This window comes from Schistocerca nitens, chromosome 4 (genome assembly GCF_023898315.1).
Source record: "Schistocerca nitens isolate TAMUIC-IGC-003100 chromosome 4, iqSchNite1.1, whole genome shotgun sequence".
In the NCBI taxonomy this organism is placed as follows: Eukaryota; Metazoa; Arthropoda; class Insecta; order Orthoptera; family Acrididae; genus Schistocerca; species Schistocerca nitens.
The window spans coordinates 732,753,035-732,773,408 of record NC_064617.1 but is presented as its reverse complement, the minus strand read 5'-3'; the positions used below and the strand labels follow the sequence as shown (position 1 = coordinate 732,773,408).

At 41.0% G+C, this 20,374-nt stretch overlaps 1 protein-coding gene across 2 annotated transcripts in view; it reads left to right on the top strand.

The window, feature by feature from the left end:
• LOC126251948 (uncharacterized) overlaps positions 1–20,374 on the top strand; it is a 119,453-nt gene that overhangs the window by 82,285 nt on the left and 16,794 nt on the right. The gene's annotated exons all lie outside the window — the stretch shown is intronic.

The following is a 20,374-nucleotide window of genomic DNA, read 5'->3' as shown; positions in this document are numbered from 1 at the left end:
CAACTCAAGAGTATTTAAGAACATATTTTAAATTTAACCGTTGTCTGAAAGTGTAACAATAAAACAGATCAAATTACCTAGCAACAAAACGTAACAAGTGATATTGCAGCTCAAGAGCGCGAAGTATTCGTGTAAGTAATGATAGTGGGACTCCGTCAAGGCTAGGAGGAAAGTAATGAATGTAGCAGCTGCTATATCTCAGGTGTTGGGAAGGGAAAACAAACGAATAGAGTTGGAGTACGCGGAAATGTGTAGTTGTAAAAACAGCGTAGAAATCACAAGACTTAGAACAATACATCAAGAACTACATGATTACTCTGCAATTTACGCTTAAGTGTTTGGCAGGAGAATCACTGAAACAGTTGCAGACTATTTCTCTGTCGTTCCACTCTCGAACAGCACATAAGAAAAATGAACACCTAAATCTGATTTGTCCTATCATTATGGTCGTTTCTCCCCACGCTGCTGGGAGTCTCGCCTCAACGAAAAACTACTTTGTTTCAATTATTGCCACACTATCTCGCTCATTATATCCGTAACGCTCTCTCCTTTCCTTCGTGATAAAAGAAAACGAGCTGCCCTTCTTCTTTCAGTCGTATGTGACAACAATCTCTTACCGCGCGGCAGTACTCCATAAGAGGATAGAAAAGCGAAGTGTAGACAGTCTGCTTTGCAGAGTTTTGCATATTCCAAAAGTTGTTCCAATAAGACGTAGTCTTTCGCTCGCTTTTCCCACAACATTTAAATTCTTTGTAACTGTTATCCGTAGGTATTTAGTTGAACCGACAGACTTTAAGTTCCGTGATTAGCAGTGGAACCGAAATTTAACAGAATTTTTTAGTACTCACGTGGAGGGTCTCGCACTTTTGATATTCGGGATTAATTGCCACTTTAGCATCAAGCAGATATCTTGGCACCGTTTGCGGTGGTGTCAAGGCTGTAGGGCCTGGACCGACGAGGAGTGCGGTCTCGTGTTCTTCTCGGATGAGAGCAGATGAAGTCTGAGTAACGATTCTGGACGCACCCTCAATGCCGAAAAGTGGGAATACGCAGTGCATCCAGGAACACTGCCGAATATGATTGTTTTGTGTTATGGAGTAGGGAGGCATAATTTTGCATAGGCGTACTGTCCTCCAAATCCTTGAACACAATATACTCACTGGTCAACGTTGTTGTGACACTACATTCATTTTCCCTTTATTAAGATGACAATGCGCAACCCCGTCGGACATCACAGGTGGAGGATCTCGTGGACCAAGATGATATTCGGCTAATGGACCGGCCTGCCCATTTCCCGTACTTAAATCCCATCTAGCACGTGTAGGATGCGGTGGGGAGACGTGTTGTAGCCTATCCAAGTGCACTCATGACCAACCGGCAGCTGGGTGAAGGAATAGAACGCTCTACCCCATGGACCCCTCACCAACTTTGTAGACTGCATGCGAGCACGTTGCAGAGCATGTATTGCTCTCCGTGGTGATCACACACCCTATTAAAAACTGTGTCTAGCCAATTATAATGCCCAGTGGATCATCATACATGGCAGTGACGTCAGTACAATTATGGTCTTTGAATAAAAGTGTCATTTCTATTCGTCTCATTGTGTATGCCTTTCAGTTACGCCCCTCGGGGTAACCGCGCAGTCTCGGGCATCTTGTCACGGTCCGTGCGGCTTCCCATGTCGGAGGTTCGTGTCTTCCCTCGGGCATGGATGTGTGTGTTGTCCATGTTGTTGTTGTTGTGGTCTTCAGTCCTGAGACTGGTTTGATGCAGCTCTCCATGCTACTCTATCCTGTGCAAGCTTCTTCATCTCCCAGTACCTACTGCAACCTACATCCTTCTGAATCTGCTTAGTGTATTCATCTCTTGGTCTCCCTCTACGATTTTTACCCTCCACGCTGCCCTCCAATGCTAAATTTGTGATCCCTTGATGCCTCAAAACATGTCCTACCAACCGATCCCTTCTTCTAGTCAAGTTGTGCCACAAACTTCTCTTCTCCCCAATCCTATTCAATACCTCCTCATTAGTTACGTGATCTACCCACCTTATCTTCAGCATTCTTCTGTAGCACCACATTTCCAAAGCTTCTATTCTCTTCTTGTCCAAACTGGTTATCGTCCATGTTTCACTTCCATACATGGCTACACTCCATACAAATACTTTCAGAAACGACTTCCTGACACTTAAATCTATACTCGATGTTAACAAATTTCACTTCTTCAGAAACGATTTCCTTGCCATTGCCAGTCTACATTTTATATCCTCTCTACTTCGACCATCATCAGTCATTTTACTCCCTAAATAGCAAAACTCCTTTACTACTTTAAGTGTCTCATTTCCTAATCTAATCCCCTCAGCATCACCCGATTTAATTTGACTACATTCCATTATCCTCGTTTTGCTTTTGTTGATGTTCATCTTATATCCTCCTTTCAAGACACTGTCCATTCCGTTCAACTGCTCTTCCAAGTCCTTTGCTGTCTCTGACAATGTCATCGGCGAACCTCAAAGTTTTTATTTCCTCTCCATGAATTTTAATACCTACTCCGAATTTTTCTTTTGTTTCCTTTACTGCTTGCTCAATATACAGATTGAATAACATCGGGGAGAGGCTACAACCCTGTCTCACTCCTTTCCCAACCACTGCTTCCCTTTCATGCCCCTCGACTCTTATAACTGCCATCTGGTTTCTGTACAAATTGTAAATAGCCTTTCGCTCCCGGTATTTTACCCCTGCCACCTTCAGAATTTGAAAGAGAGTATTCCAGTTAACGTTGTCAAAAGCTTTCTCTAAGTCTACAAATGCTAGAAACGTAGGTTTGCCTTTTCTTATTCTTTCTTCTAAGATAAGTCGTAAGGTTAGTATTGCCTCACGTGTTCCAACATTTCTACGGAATCCAAACTGATCTTCCCCGAGGTCCGCTTCTACCAGTTTTTCCATTCGTCTGTAAAGAATTCGCGTTAGTATTTTGCAGCTGTGACTTATTAAACTGATAGTTCGGTAATTTTCACATCTCTCAACACCTGCTTTCTTTGGGATTGGAATTATTATATTCTTCTTGAAGTCTGTGGGTATTTCGCCTGTCTCATACATCTTGCTCACCAGATGGTAGAGTTTTGTCATGACTGGCTCTCCCAAGGCCATCAGTAGTTCCAATGGAATGTTGTCTACTCCCGGGGCCTTGTTTCGACTCAGGTCTTTCAGTGCTCTGTCAAACTCTTCACGCAGTATCTTATCTCCCATTTCATCTTCATCTACATCCTCTTCCACTTCCATAATACTGTCCTCAAGTACATCGCCCTTGTATAAACCCTCTATATACTCCTTCCACCTTTCTGCCTTCCCTTCTTTGCTTAGAACTGGGTTGCCATCTGAGCTCTTGATATTCATACAAGTGGTTCTCTTATCTCCAAAGGTCTCTTTAATTTTCCTGTAGGCAGTATCTATCTTACCCCTAGTGAGACAAGCCTCTACATCCTTACATTTGTCCTCTAGCCATCCCTGCTTAGCCATTTTGCACTTTCTGTCGATCTCATTTTTGAGACGTTTGTATTCCCTTTTGCCTGCTTCATTTACTGCATTTTTATATTTTCTCCTTTCATCAATTAAATTCAATATTTCTTCTGTTACCCAAGGATTACTATTAGCACTCGTCTTTTTACCTACTTGATCCTCTGCTGCCTTCACTACTTCATCCCTCAGAGCTACCCATTCTTCTTCTACTGTATTTCTTTCCCCCATTCCTGTCAATTGTTCCCTTATGCTCTCCCTGAAACTCTCTACAATCTCTGGTTCTTTCAGTTTATCCAGGTCCCATCTCCTTAAATTCCCACCTTTTTGCAGTTTCTTCAGTTTCAATCTGCAGTTCATAACCAATAGATTGTGGTCAGAATCCACATCTGCCCCTGGAAATGTCTTACAATTTAATACCTGGTTCCTAAATCTCTGTCTTACCATTATATAATCTATCTGATACCTATTAGTATCTCCAGGATTCTTCCAGGTATACAACCTTCTTTTATGATTCTTGAACCAAGTGTTAGCTATGATTAAGTTATGCTCTGTGCAAAATTCTATAAGGCGGCTTCCTCTTTCATTTCTTCCCCCCAATCCATATTCACCTACTATGTTTCCTTCTCTCCCTTTTCCTACTGACGAGTTCCAGTCACCCATGACTATTAAATTTTCGTCTCCCTTCACTACCTGAATAATTTCTTTTATCTCGTCATACATTTCATCTATTTCTTCATCATCTGCAGAGCTAGTTGGCATATAAACTTGTACTACTGTAGTAGGCATGGGCTTTGTGTCTATCTTGGCCACAATAATGCGTTCACTATGCTGTTTGTAGTAGCTAACCCGCACTCCTATTTTTTTATTCATTATTAAACCTACTCCTGCATTACCCCTATTTGATTTTGTATTTATAACCCTGTAATCACCTGACCAAAAGTCTTGTTCCTCCTGCAACCGAACTTCACTAATTCCCACTATATCTAACTTTAACCTATCCATTTCCCTTTTTAAATTTTCTAACCTACCTGCCCGATTAAGGGATCTGACATTCCACGCTCCGATCCGTAGAATGCCAGTTTTCTTTCTCCTGATAACGACGTCCTCTTGAGTAGTCCCCGCCCGGATATCCGAATGGGGGACTATTTTACCTCCGGAATATTTTACCCAAGAGGCCGCCATCATCATTTAATCATACAGTAAAGCTGCATGTCCTCGGGAAAAATTACGGCTGTAGTTTCCCCTTGCTTTCAGCTGTTCGCAGTACCAGCACAGCAAGGCCGTTTTGGTTAATGTTACAAGGCCAGATCAGTCAATCATCCAGACTGTTGCCCCTGCAACTACTGAAAAGGCTGCTGCCCCTCTTCAGGAACCACATGTTTGTCTGGCCTCTCAACAGATACCCCTCCGTTGTGGTTGCACCTACGGTACGGCCATCTGTATCGCTGAGGCACGCAAGCCTCCCCGCCAACGGCAAGGTCCATGGTTCATGGGGGAAGGTGTTGTCCATAGCTTAAGTTATTTTAAGTCAGATTAAGTAGTGTGTAGGCTTAGGGACCGATGACCTCAGGAGCACGGTCCAATAAGACCTTACCACAAATTTACAATTTTTCCTTTCAGTTACATTCTGTACTACACTGTGGTAGTTCTTTCTATGTATGGTCTAATAGCTAATAGCTAAAAGAAGTTGAGACATCCATTTTCCATCACAGGCGGATATCCAACGACTCCAGCCAGTTAATTGCTGCAGGTGTTACGTCTACGATGGAATTACACAGGACAACGAATACGACTGTGGAATCTACACTAGAGCCAAAACATGTTCAAATGTTTGTGAAATCTTATGGGAGTTAGCTGCTAAGGTCATCAGTCCCTAAGCTTACACACTACTTAACCTAAATTATCCTAAGGACGAACACACACACCCACGCCCGAAGGAGTACTCGAACCTCCGCCGGGACCAGCCGCACAGTACACTAGAGCACATATTGCTCTTTTACAGTACAAAACGTAATAACGGACTGTATTTCGACACTTTGTGCTCGTTGCTAATGAAGTGACCGTCTTTATACCGCTCCCGTATTAATGTTTGTACAGCTACACGACGCTGCGGCCTGTGGAACATCCTATACATGGTTAGGAGCATGCATCACCTTGCAGTCTGCTGCCACCATTTTGTTTTTTGCTACTCATTTACGATTTTCATTCGACTCTTACTCGTCAGTTGGTCGGTAACTTAAAATACAGCGCAAGCAAACTACTTGACTACTGCAGCCTTCTATCCTAGTGCCTTACCGGCGACACTCAGCTCACCAAATAGTGTATAAATAAAACTCCTGTTCCTGGTAATACTATCACAACTCAACCAGTCGCTAATCCTCCTGGTACGCACAGGAGCGCCACCCAGAGAAAGTGGTGCGCATTTCGCAAAGTAAACAGGTTCTCGGAACATCTGACGGAGTCCTTCCTTACGTAACTGTGTATAAGCGTTGTGGGACGACCATAGAGAGCCATAGGCAACGGAATTAGAACGATATTTCTTCTTCTTGCATGCTGCTGCTTCGTTGCATCTTATGCTATACCTAGATTTCGATCCTTCCTTTTTCCGATGCAAAGCTAGGTTGTGGAGCAAGTACAGATTGACTCGCGTTGTCTCTTGGTGCACGTCTGATGTATGTATAGATGTATTTTTATCGATTCAAAGGAATCCATTTAATTAAGGACTGAGTTTACTGACAATCGAATTCATAACAATATCTTAGTACCAACCCATTACCTGTAGGTGATGTGTGGAATGTACAGTTCTGTGTTGTGGGTGACTGTGAAGGGTGCTTGCGTAGTGTTTGTTATTATGAAATCGACGGAAGCCGGAAAATGAAACTTGGTGCGTACACATACACGACCACTCTCATTTATCATCCAGGAGTCCACAGTAGTATCAGATGACGGACTAATCGCTCCACCAGTATCTTACGCTCTCACGCTACAGACGATAAAAATGCCAAACTGTCACGACAGAGCAAAGGCAACAGCGCCTAGCAGCTCCTCACTCGGAAATACGTTTTTAAGGCCAGGTCTTGTAACGCTTCTACTACTGTTCTCGACTACAAAATATAATCAAGGCTTAGTTTCTAAGCTGCATGTTATGCCGAAATGACGCGTATACTGAAATGTGTTAAAAGTTGTTGGAGAACAGTAAACTTTTACTTTCCTTTTGTATCGCAGGTCTCATCGAAAATTCATTGTAAACATTCCTGGACTCATTTAAATTTTTATTTGGATTGGTGCATAATTCTTAGCGTTTTTCCTTAAATTTAATAAACACTACAGATACACATAACAGAGACTTTAGTCATCAATAATAAATTCTCCTTCACTATTTACAATTCTGCCAACGCTAGGGTAACTTTTAGATTCCGTGACTCTAGAAACCAGTGGTTTCGAGGCGAAGAACTCGTCGAGCCATGATCGGAGCGCATTTTCCGGGAACGAAGGTTGCATGGTAGAGAGTGGAAAAGATGAAAAACTGTGGGTGCAAGATCAGGTGAGTAAGGTGTGTGTGGAATGACTTCCTTAACCAACTCCTGTGTAGCGTTGTTTATCAGTCTAGCAAAATGTGCGAGGGCGTTATCGTGGAGTAGCCTCACTTTACGCAGTCTCCCTGGCCGTTGCTCTTGCACTACGTCTGCAAGGCGCCTCAGTTGACAAGAAATGTCAGCAGTGATGGTTACACCTCGGAGAAGCAGTTCGAAGAACGCCACGCCACCGCTGTCCCACTACATGAATAACATTATCTTTTGTGGACGCGCGCCGGTCTTTGTACTGGGAGCTGCTGCCATTTTTGGGCTCAACCATTCTTTTCTTTTCCTTGTGTCAGTATAAAGAAGCCATTTGTTGTCACCAGTAACAACACAGCATAGGAATGGTCCGTGTTGTTCAAGAGCCAATTGATGACCAGTAAGCAAAGATGCTGGCCAACCGCAGATTTTTTTGTGATTTTGCTTTAAAGCACGCGGTACCCACACGTACGATTTTTTAACCTTCCCCATTGCATACAAATGCCGCTCAGTGGTGGAATGACCACAGTTCATCACATCTGCCAGTTTACGAGTACGCTGACGTGGATCATTGAAAAAAAGAATGTGTTTAAATGATCTTCATCAGACCCAGAAGTTTTCCTGGACATGGAGTGACATTAATGTCAAAACGATTCTCCTTAAAACGAGAAAAACGTATGTATTGGGAAGCTATAGACATACAGAAACACCACAATAATTTTAATAGAAAAGAGGAAGGCTTGAAGTTAGACAAGATATGGCTGTCGACTTTGCACCAACGTAGTAACAATCGATTACCTTCAATCGAGAATAATGACGTTAGTCAGAGATAGACTTACAGTCGGGCCCATGTGACGTATGGTGGCGCCCTCTATGCACTCTATATGAACGGCCTCTAAGGCCTAGCAGCCAGTCGTTGACTCACCTCGGACGACGCTGACCGCAGTTGGCAACAAAACGTCAGGAAGAAGAAGTTTTATAGATAGACCACGGCCTCTCAGCCCGGGAGTTTTAACTAATGAAGATGCCGGCCGTGAAATCCTAAGCTTTATGATTAGACGCCTCTACGGGGAGGATATGTAGGCTATGGTACGACGACTGGAGGGTATGCGTAAGAAGAAAGCACAACAATTTTGTACGCTCACTTTTTTGCTACGTTGCCGTGACACCGGGACAGTTCCGAAGTTTTTGAAGGTGAGAAGACTGTTCCACTCGACGCAAGCTAACCGTATCTACTCCAGTATGCAAGTGGCGATGCTACGAGAGCAGATTCATCAGACACGTCGAGGACTGGCGGTAACTAGTCAACTGATAAATCTCCATTTATTTATTAGCAATGGAATGCAGTTTTGTGATTGGTATAAGGTGGACAGGCTAACATTTAGATCTATGGAACTAAGTGCAGAAGTGACTTCTGATAGGCAGAAGAAGAAGTTCGAGAATTTACAGAAGGGCAGACAGGAAACACCAGTTACAGATGATGCCTGTGTTGTTATTAATCTGTTAGGGAGGGAATTATCTACGGAAAAAGTTTCTGTTCTCTCGAAAGGAGGAAATTTTGCAACTACTCCATCGAAGATTCCTACGGAGGATATTATAGCTAATACTGAGGCGGGGATTCGGCAGTTATCACCACATTCTGCTGATGAGATAAGGATGGAAGCAGCCAGGATACTAGGTAAAGCTAAGCCACCTAGCAGTAGTTTATCTCAAGGAGAAAGGAAGGCGTTACGGGAGAGCCGTGTCGACAGGAATATTATTGTACTTACTGCTGATAAGGGTAATGCTACCGTTGTGATGAAGAGTGAGAACTACCATAGGAAGATCAGTGACCTTTTAGATTCTAACACTTATAAAAAGCTTCAAAAGGACCTACAACGAAAGTGTTAGGAGCTACCAATCGATTAATAAAGATGTCTTCCATTCCTACAGAGGATAAAAAACATCTGTGTAAAATGGAAACTTACCCTCCTTGGTTATATGGACTACCAAATACACTTGAGACCGATAGTGAGTGTTATTGGATAGCCTACTCAAGAGTTGGCTAGACATCTCGCCTCCTTCCAACAACCGCATTTTGGTAAAACTGATTATCACATTAAAAATTCTGTGCACTTTATTGAAAAACTGAAGGAGAATACTGTCAGCCCAGGTGATATCCTTGTTGGTTTTGATGTGGTAGCGCTGTTTACCATGGTTCCTATTGATGGAGCTCTTTCATACATGATAGGTTTCCCACGGATATAGTAGCTCTATTTAGACATTGACTGTCCACGACTTATTTCCCGTTTGATAATGAGTTTTACAAACAAACCGAAGGATTGACCATGGGCAGCCCTCTGAGACAATCTGTTGCTAATCTATTCATGGAACTTTTTGAACAGCAGGCGCTGCAGTCTGCCAGTAAAAGCCCTTTGAAGTGGTATCAGTATGTGGATGGCACTTTTGTGGTATGGAATCACAGTAATAGGAATTGTATTTTTTCTTGGTGAACCTAAATAGTATTAATCCAAAGATACAATTTACTGCGGAGAAAGAGAGCAATGGACAACTAAATTTTTTGGATGTATCTGTATTTAAGCGGGTAGATGGGAGTCTAGGGCATAAATTGTATAGAAAAGATACACACACCGACCATTATCTCCACAAAGATAGGGATCATCATCCCAGGCAGAAGAGAGATGTCATTAAAACATTGGTGGACAGAGCTAATAATATCTGTGAGACAGTTTATTTGCAAGATAAACTAAATCGTTTGCAGAAGGCTTATAAGGTAAATGGATATGCTGACAAAGAGATAGATCGAGCATTTCATCCCAGAAGAAGTGTCTGAGAACATTCACCAACAACAACAGTCAGCTGGAAAAGTTCTTCTCCAATTTATTCGCAATATTACGGACCATATTGGGGAAGTTCTGGCCAAGTTTCAAGTTGAAACAATCTTTAGACCCACCAAGAAGGTTAATGAGTGTTTAAAATCGGCGACAGACGTACGACACCCCTTAGCAACTCCTGGGGTGTATAATTTTCCTTGTAGTTGTGGGAAGGTTTATATTGGAACAACGAAAAAAAGTGTTAATACCCACTTAACCGGACACGGAAGGAACTGTCGACTAGGACATGCCGACAAATCAGTTGTAGCGGAACATGTTTTTAAAGACGGTGATCATGAAATAAAATTTAATGAGACGAGCGTGCTAGCCAGGACATATCATTATGCACATGAGTATAGGGGAGCTATAGAGATTCAGGAACACCACAATAATTTTAATAGAAAAGAGGAAGGCTTGAAGTTAGACAAGATATGGCGGTCGACTTTGCACCAACGATGAGACAGTGGAATGCATTCAATCGAGAACAATGACGTTAGTCAGTGAAAGACTTACAGTCGTCCCCCCTGACGTATGGTGGTGCCCTCTATGCGCTCTATATAAACGGAACCTCCAAGGGCCAGCACCCAGTCGCTGACTCACCTCGTACGATGCTGACCGCAGTTGGCAACAAAACGTCAGGAAGAAGAAGTTTTATAGATAGACCACGGCCTCTCAGCCCGGGAGTTTTAACCAATAAATGTTCAACATCATTATCCCCATACACGGCGCAAATGTTTCTGGTTCCCTACGCTGCTATGACCCCCTTATTTCACTTAAACAGAAGAATATGTCGGAAATATTCCGATTTCCCCATTTTGCGCTCCTTCATAGCGTCCACACCTCCACTCACTATCTCCACATGAAAAAATGACACTACGAAAACTCAAATAGCAACAGTAAACTACAAATAAGAAAATACAATCGATAAATAAACCCATTGCAGCTGGAATCCCAACACGCAAAACGATAACGCTACGAACTTACGCACCAACCTAAAACTATACGTGGAAAACCGGTGATTCTGGTAACTTAATTATTCTTTCTTTTTCTTTAAACACACCAATTTATTCACTTAGGTACAATGTCATTACATAATGTCTGCCTCAGATAAACGCTAGCAGGTAGCTTCTTTGTTTGTACTGATACAGCTCCACACTTATAAAACTGCAACGATTCAACACAAGGCACTTTGAAGACATAGCTAACAGACAAAGCTAGTAAGTTCATGAAGTGAAATAAATCTTCACAATATTACGATTCCACAGTGAGGTAAATGGAATAAATGTGGTTAGCTCTTTTGTTTGGATTGACAAAACAGACGTACAAGTCTTATTTATATAAAAATTACTCCAAAAAGGAATTAACGATAATGAGATTGAATCACATGTCTCAAAAATAAATAAAGAAAATAAAAAGAAGTCATAAATAGATCGACACCACATCGTTGTAACTAACGAAGAGACAGAATGAACCTTCATATCACTGGAAACATTACAGTCCGTCATAGAGGAAAGATTGGAAACTATTTCGGCTCAGTTCTACGAACGTTCGCGTCAGCTTTGAACTGCAAGACAGAAACAAAGCTGCCGCCGCGCCGAGAAAAAGACGTAATTCCTCCCTAGCAGCCGAACGAACTAGCAAACCCAAGTAACATCTTGATTACTAAAGCCAAAGTATTTCACGTCACGCTCTTTAATACTTAATCTGTGGTTTGGCAGAATCGCAGGAAATTCTGTACTAGATAAAATGCCTGTAACCAAGATTCCAGGAGGAATGTAAGCGCCTCTCCCCCATCCCCCACCCCTCCTCTCACCGCCATTCTTGTTAGTGGTGGTGGTATAGTGTGTGTGTGTGTGTGTGTGTGTGTGTGTGTGTTTGTGTGTTTGTGTGTGTTACTTTCCAGAGCAAGTTCTATCGTATGCTTTAGCTACAAATGAGTCAGTCTGAACGTTCCACTTCGCTTCCTCAAACATTTGTATTATGTGACGAACGTTAAGAAATGGATTCGCATTTTCCGAATCCAGACTGACATCAGCTGTTTTCGACACATGAAAATTTGCGAAAGATCGGGACTCGAATCCGAATTTCCCGCTCATTGCGAGCGGTCGCCTGAACCACTTAGGCTATCCACGCACGCCTCCAGGACCGATCTAAATTTCTATACGTCGCGGAGTCCACAATTACGCTCACACATTTCGTTATTCCCGTGCAGGGAGCGAAAAATATTTTATCATCAAGCCCGTCCAGGCATGGATACATTGCTGATGACTACAATTGCTGTGTTTATATACACACACAGTACACTGTAATCGTCAGTAATGTATTATGTGACAGATTCTATTCGCGACTCGCCTGTCGACAAATGATGCAACATATTTTTACGTTTCATCAAATGCACCACTTCACATCTTTCTACACAACTAGCAAATCGCCAGTTTCTGTATCAATTTGCATACGTGCTTGTGCGAAAGAACTTTGCTCGTAATTCGGAATAACACAGGCACTGCAACATCGTATTTAACCGTCGACACCGGGCAAGCGACTTTCAAGTAAAATGTCTCCCTTGTGCGAGAATATACATAATGGATGTACACATGCAGGTTGTAGACACATGGCTGACGACATATGGAGATTTGAGTCTGGTCGCGAGTCATGCTCGGATAGCCAGATGGTAAGGCGACCGCTAGTGATAAGCGAGAAATCAGGGTTCGGGTCCCGCCGGGCACTAATTTTCATTGTGGTCATTTCATTATACAGCCGACGATTGTTCATATCCGCAGCTGCGAATATATTTCATGTAAAATCAGTTTTGTTCCCTGTTATGTCCAGTATTGACAATAAAGCGATATAAAACATTTATTTTGATTCCTGTATGTTGTTTGTTGTAAGAGGACATGCGTAAAATAATCACCGCACATTTAAGGAAACTATTCAGCGAAAACAAAAGGGCCACAACTAGGCTGGGACGACCGGACTACGCCCCAAAGATGAGGTGTCTCTGAAAAGAAAAAAAATAGGGAAAGATTAGTCCAAAAATAAAATAGGAAGGAAAAGTGGAAAATTTATTAAAATCGATCAGTCAAGGGAGTTCTTTACCTGTGTTAAAATTACAAAAGATCCTTTTGGAAATCAGTCTATCACAAAGAACTGCGAATCATTTACGTGCTTTACCCAGGCCAAATGGTCAATTCACACTAACATATGAACATCTGTATAACCACACAGACGAGATGTGAACAGATGTTTCGACCAAATCTATGACGGAGTATCTGGCATGAGTGGCTTATAGAATGATGTGAAAAAAGGAATTCAGTCTACATTTAAATTTAGGACTCAAAGGCGCTGTAAAGGCTGAAATACAAATCAGGAAACATCCCTGTACTTCGAAAGGATTGAGCACACTACATAGCTTTTAATCGTAGCTTCCCAACAGTTTGTTCTAAGAAGATCTAATAAAAAGTATTTAGCAATACTTTGCAGGATGTATTGCAGCACCCACCACTTACAAAATTAAATTTCTCAGTTGATTATTGGCTTATTAATGTGTCCCCTGAAGACTACAGTGTGAGTGGAGAACTTGCTTGTTAATGAGCTTAATTTTTCTCTTATGTTTACGTGTTACATCTGGAGACGAGTCTAGTGGTCGATAGGAGTATCCGATTATAAGTTTATGCCCACCACTGATTCTGAGTCTTTCCCAGACAATCTCACATGTTGTCCCAGTTTCTTTCTAGATGGATTTGAGTTTCTTGGCCTAATACACTGCCCCTGTTTACCATTAACCTACCCTTTCGATGTAGGTTTAAATTTTCCCCCAAACTTTTCCCTATTAATGTTATGTTTTAAGCAGCCTTCTGTACCTAGTATTATGTGATCTGTACTGCTTTTTAGGGATGGTTCGTACTTAGGCTCATTATTGCGAATTTTTCGACAGTTGATCACCAGGACTTTAATATTATCGTGTGGAGGAAGCATTTATTTCTATCTTATACTGACACTTCCAGGTCCCCTACAACTGTTGTTATCTGAAATGGATGGCGAGTCACCTAATCTTTATATAAAAAAAAACCTTGAGAGCATCCCATAAACAGTCAACTCGTAGCAGCCTGAGGTGTGTAGTGAGCATTTTCCACATTTCCACAGTTCTCAGTCCTATGGTACAAGTCCAGAAAGTAGCAGCCTAGTTTCTCACAGAACCTTCGAAGTCTATGGTCGAATCCTTGCACAGTACTGAAAAGCAACGGGGGTAGGGGGTCAGTTTTGGGGAAAATTCTGCGTATTGTGAGTTTCGTTGCAACTCTGTAAGCAAGGCTGCGGTTTTCAGGCTTCTCTGCCAATCACTGGGATCATCCAACACCGTTTATTCCAACGTGTGCCATAATCTGCAGATGACTATACGCTGTTCCCCTCAGTGGCTGCTGGAATAGCCTCTTCAATATGTTGATGAGTCCCACAGACAAACACTCTTCGCCCAGTGTTACTTTCCAGCCCTTGGTGCCGTTTTCCTAAGGCCTACCATTACTCGTCATATGTTTGTACTACCGACTATTAATGGACGCCTACCCTTTTGTGTCTGCCTCCCCTGGCTCACTGGCTCAGTTACAGTAAGACAGTACCTCGAACATGTTGATGAGGGATATGAGTGGGAGCTTTAACATCCTGAATTCTCCCTGGGCCTTTTCTCCCCGCTACAGTCTGGAACCACGCGACCGCTACGGTCGCAGGTTCGAATACTGCCTCGGGCATGGATGTGTTTGGTGTCCTTAGGTTAGTAAGGCTTACGTAGTTCTAAGTTCTAGGGGGCTGATGACCTCAGATGTTAAGTTCCATAGTGCTCAGAGCCATTTGAACCATTTTTGAACCTTGTCTCCCTTCTGCAGGGCGCCTAGCCCCACCAATAACACGCCACTCCAGGTAAGTGGACGAGTAGAGGGCTTCGTATAGAGAAGACAGGACCCACAGGAGATACATTTGATATCTCTGGCACACGACTCTTGGGAGTCCTCCCAAAAGATCCACTTCCAGCACTTCCAATCGTTTGGCAGTCCTAAGGACTATTTCCATCTCATTACTAACATGAACTAACTCATCCCATGTTCGAGAACAGCATTCATAGTGGGATAGCATTGTGGCCAACGCCTTTTTTTACAGAACAGTGAACAAATAACTTTAGAAATAACTCTGCTGATTTTCTTTTAATCCCTGGATCTTTTATGCCAAAAGTATTGCTAATTCTCTGTAAGAATTGAAGCAATTAGTACACAAGACGAGATTTCTACAGAAAAACCTGAATAAAATTTTTCTAATTTCCTGAAACTTTTTTGAGGTAATAGTCGCTAACAATCTTTAAAATAGCCTTTATTTGCAATAAATGCTGACAGTACACGTTTCTGTTGAAAGGAAAAGCTATATGTAATACGATATGTTAGTTATAATACATGCTACGGTAACTAATCAGAAACGCCGATTTAATAAGAAATATGTTATGCACAACGCTCTAGTCTGTACCTTCCGAAAATTCTCAAAAACGTAATAAATATTCGCTCAAACAAAGTTGACACCCGGTGTGGTGGCTGGTGTGAGCGACTGTAATGGGAAATGCATTTATGGTATCTCCCATTAGCCACCGCGCTGAGCTTCAACTTTGTTTGCGCATATAATACTTTTATTCACGTTGATGTGCAGTACAATTCTGGATGAACATTACTTTGAAAAGGCATAAGCTACTACCGCTAAAACTGAATAAAGCATAAATGTTGATTACAGCTGATGCTATAGCACAAAATACATTTTTCACGGCTCTCAGTGGACGAAAATACACAATATGCTACGACATTCGCACGAATTTAGATAAAATCGACTGGAGAAGCACATTCTTAAATTTTACGTGAAGTTTTTGAATTTACGTTTTCAAGGCGAATTTATCTGAAACACGTGACATTATTCAGACACTAAAAATACTGGAAGTCGGCTTATACGCGAGCATAAAGTAAATAACATGCAAGTTCCACGGATTTTGTCATTAGCTGGCTTCATGACAGCTTTTATATTAGCATGACGAAGTTGGACACTGCAGCGTCAATACCGTGTACCTAACAAAAACGATATAAAATATGGAACAGAACAAAGCGCATCTTCCGCTTGGAGCAACTAAAAGCCCAATATGTTCCGATAACATCCGTCTGACTGAGGTTTTCTGGTTTCCTTTGCTCATTTTGTGTAGAAGGAGCTGTTTCTTACAATGGTACTTGCTATTATTTGTGTACCATGGAAAACCTTTATCATCTGTCTAACTTGCTAGATTAGGTAACGTTTTTCTTGGGAACGTCCACTATTTGGCTGTCAAGAGGACAACACGTGGAACTTCCTATGACTATAACAGTAGTATATTATCGAAAGAACTTTTACAAACCCCGATAACTTCTGTTAGATGTAAACGCTATTAGTGGCACTAAAATTAGTCTCCGGACACTCATGACCGAGACAGGAAAGGAAATCTTATCAAATGTTCCTTTACAAGAGAAGACTGAGGAGTGATCGTTTAGTTCTCCAACCATAGCAAAGATGAGTAAGATAGGCTACGTATTAGTGTTGAGAAACAGCTGAACTCGTTAAAACTGAACAAGGCTCCAAGACCTGATGGAATCTGTGTTGTCTGTACTCTATATTAAAGATAATATTTCAGAATTTATTGCCAGAAGGGAAATACACGAACACAACACCAGGGCTAACGGTAATTTAGACATACCGCGCCACAGATTAGCAAGAACAGGAAATTCCCACAAAGTTAACCCACTCAAAATGTTCAATGAACTGCCAGTTCATGTTCAGTTTATGGATACAAATTCTTTTAAAATTAAGTGGTACAGCTGGCTGTCAGATCATCCATTCTATGACATTAAAGAATTCTTTGAGATGCCTGAGGAGAATATAAGCATTTAAAAGTTGTATGTAGTTAAACATATTATTTTGTGCTGTGGTTAATCGTGTGTAATTACAAAGTTTATACTATAAACAATAAAATACCATATTGTATTAGATTATAAGATAGCTTGTTGCGTTAACTTTTAAAAGCTATCCTTTGTAATTTGGTACACTGCCATGCTTCAAATGTATTCTATAATGTATTGACAGAAGTTTATTTTATTATTCTGTATGTACTAGTACATCTTGTATGACGAAGCCAATATCATTGTAAAATGATCTACGGTGCATAAAATTCTTGATTCTTGATTGATTCTTGATATATCGAAATGGCGACTGAGATAACCCTCAAAACCATAATTTATTGCGGATCTCTCAAAAAGAGAAACCATACGCAGTAATTGGAACAAAGCACAGTTCCCATTCACCTACAAGAAGGGCAGCAGAAATGATCCATCAAACTACCATCCAGTATCCTTGATCCATTTTCTGTCAAATTGTAGAACATATTCTGAGCTCATATGTAACAAGGTGTTTCGAACAAAATGATCTCCTTCACGCCACCCAGCAAGGATTCCAAAAACACTGATCATGTGAAACCCAACTCACACTTGCTCACATGACATCCTGAGAACCATGGATCAAGGCAATCATATAGAAGCAGTATTTGTCCACTTCTCTTAGAGGTATTTGACTCAGAACCACATATGTGCCTATTATCAAAAGTTTTTTGGAACATGAAATGATCATATGGCGTTGACGGCCAGGAGTCCCCACCCCACCTGGGAAAGTTTGGCCATCAAGTTGCATCTTTTCAGTTGATGCCACATTGGGCAACCTGCATGTTGATGATGATGAAATGATGATGAGGACAACACAACACCCAGTTCCCAAGCAGAGAAAATCTCTGACCCAGCGGAGAATCGAATCCTGGCCTGCTGCATGGCAGTCAGGCATGCTTCCCACCCAAATAAGGGGCTGTACATTGAAAGTACAATCACAGGTAGTACCTAGCGAAATATGTAACTCAACTGAGGATATCTTGCTGGAGAGAATGCAGCATTTTATTTTGAGTGGAGAATCATCAACAGACTTAAAAGGAGTTCCAGGTGTACCCCCAGAAAGTGTGGTGAGACCCTTGTTGTTTACACAGGTGTCTGCTATGGGGCAGGGGGTGGGGTAGTTCCCTCCTGCTGGAATCTGGTGTACTGACTATTCATTTGTTTAATAATTCTGACGCATTTCTAGAAATGACTGTGGCTCAATAGATTTTGCAGTGCTGAGTGCCAATGGAATATTGTGGGTTTAGCAATCACAAAATTGCTTGGCAACCTTCAGGGAATTTTTTCCAATGGTGGCCACATTAGGACATTCAGATTAATCATTGATTCAATTTGAAAATTTTTGCTGGACCAGGAATTGAACCCAGCTGCTCCACTTCTCTAGAACGGTTGCCTTAACCACCTCAGCCATCCGGACATCCTCCTCAGCCAGCCCAGATTCCCAACACTTCATTAAGCTTTTATTGTCTCAGTCGAATAAACAAAAAACAAAACAAAAATAGAAGACTCATAGATAATCCAAGAAATCCATTAAAATGATTAGATGTGAAGCTTCATAAGGAAACAGTGTTACAGACGGCATCAAAATTAAAAAAGTTTTTCTTTACATTCATTTCCTGGTCAATTTTGAGAAGTATGCCTCAGTGCTATTCTTTGTTAGTTATATTTGTTGAAATTGTAAGTTCTGTTTCTCTCCCAATTTCAGATTTTTAATTTTCAGTATTATTCATATAGGAATAAAAATCTTTGTATGAATTTTTTCTTGCTTTAATTTTAACTCATTAGATACAATGGATTTAATCTTAAATAGATGATATACCAAGTTATACTCAAAAATTATTCCATTCCAAATTAGTGTGTGGTACAGCAACATTCCATTGTCAATATTTAACAAACCGTCATAGGTTGCAGAATGTTCTTTATTAACTTAAGAATAGCACATTTCACTCAGCTAGGACATCATCATATTATGTTTAAAAATCAGCAATTTTCTGCCAAAAATCATCCATCAAGAAGGCATGATACTGCATAAAAGATGCTAAATGGCAACTTCATGTAGGCAACGACAGGCATAGCAGCACGGAACAGGACCTTGCATGCAAACTGTAAACAAAACTGTATACTACAATGGTCCCAGAGGCCTGTCCTTATTCACATAGTATTCTGTGCCGCTATACTTGTATTCACTTCCATGTGGTTGCTTTTTAGTACATTTTATGCAGTATCATGCCTTCTTGACACATGATTTTTGGTAGAAAATTTCTGACGTTTAACATAGCCTGATGATGCCCTATCCAGGTGAAACACATTGTTCTTAAGTTAATAAAGAACATTCTGCAATCTACAACTGTTTTTAAATTTCATTTCATTTATTATCATCCTTTTCATCATTTACATGATATAGGAAATAATTAAAATACACTTTGCATACCCCAATAGAATATGCTTACCTATTAGGAATCAAAGTAATTTACCTTCAAAAAATAATTGGTGAACCACTATAACTACTTTATTTCCTGGATATTTCATTCTTGGAGCATGATGTCTTTAAACACACCAAATCAGCTACCAGTACATCAGTAACAGTAATTTAAAATTGGGTAAAACTCTGAGGAAACCCACTGCAGTTCATGTTGTATATTAATGGCTTTTGGATTGGATTGTTTGGGGGAAGAGACCAAACAGTGAGGTCATCAGTCTCATTGGATTAGGGAAGGATGGGGAAGGAAGTCAGCCGTGCCCTTTCAAAGGAACCATCCCGGCATTTGCCCGGAGCGATTTAGGGAAATCACAGAACACCTAAATCAGGATGGCCGGACGAGGGATTGAACCATCATCCTCCCGAATGCGAGTCCAGTGTGCTAACCACTGTGCCACCTCGCTCGGTATTAATGGCTTTGCAACCAACATTAATAGTAACATCAAACTTCTCTACATGATGTAGTTATCTGTAATGAAATGGTACCTGCTATCTGAAAAGTATTGCACAAATATTCAGTCACATCTTGATGAGATTTTGAGGTGGTGCAAAGATAGGCAACTCACTGTAAATGCTCAGAAACGTAAAACTGTGCAGTTTACAAAACAAACAAATTATGTTATGATTACAGTATCAATGGTTTCCAATTAGAATAAATTAATTCATAGATATGCCTGGGTGAAATTGGAGGGATATAAAAAGGAATGATCACATAAGCTCAGTTGAAAATAAAGCAAATAGCAGACTGTGGTTCATTGGTAGAATATTAGGGAGATGCAGTTTGTCTACAAAGCAGACTATGCACAAAACATTTGCTTGACTCAGCCTAGAATACTGCACAAGTTTCATGTTTTCATATTTCTAGTAACACTTTAAAATCCAATTTCTTTGCTCCAAGGACAAGTTTCCAGCTATTTTGTTATCTACATTCCATTACTGGCAACAGAAAATATACAAAAGAAAA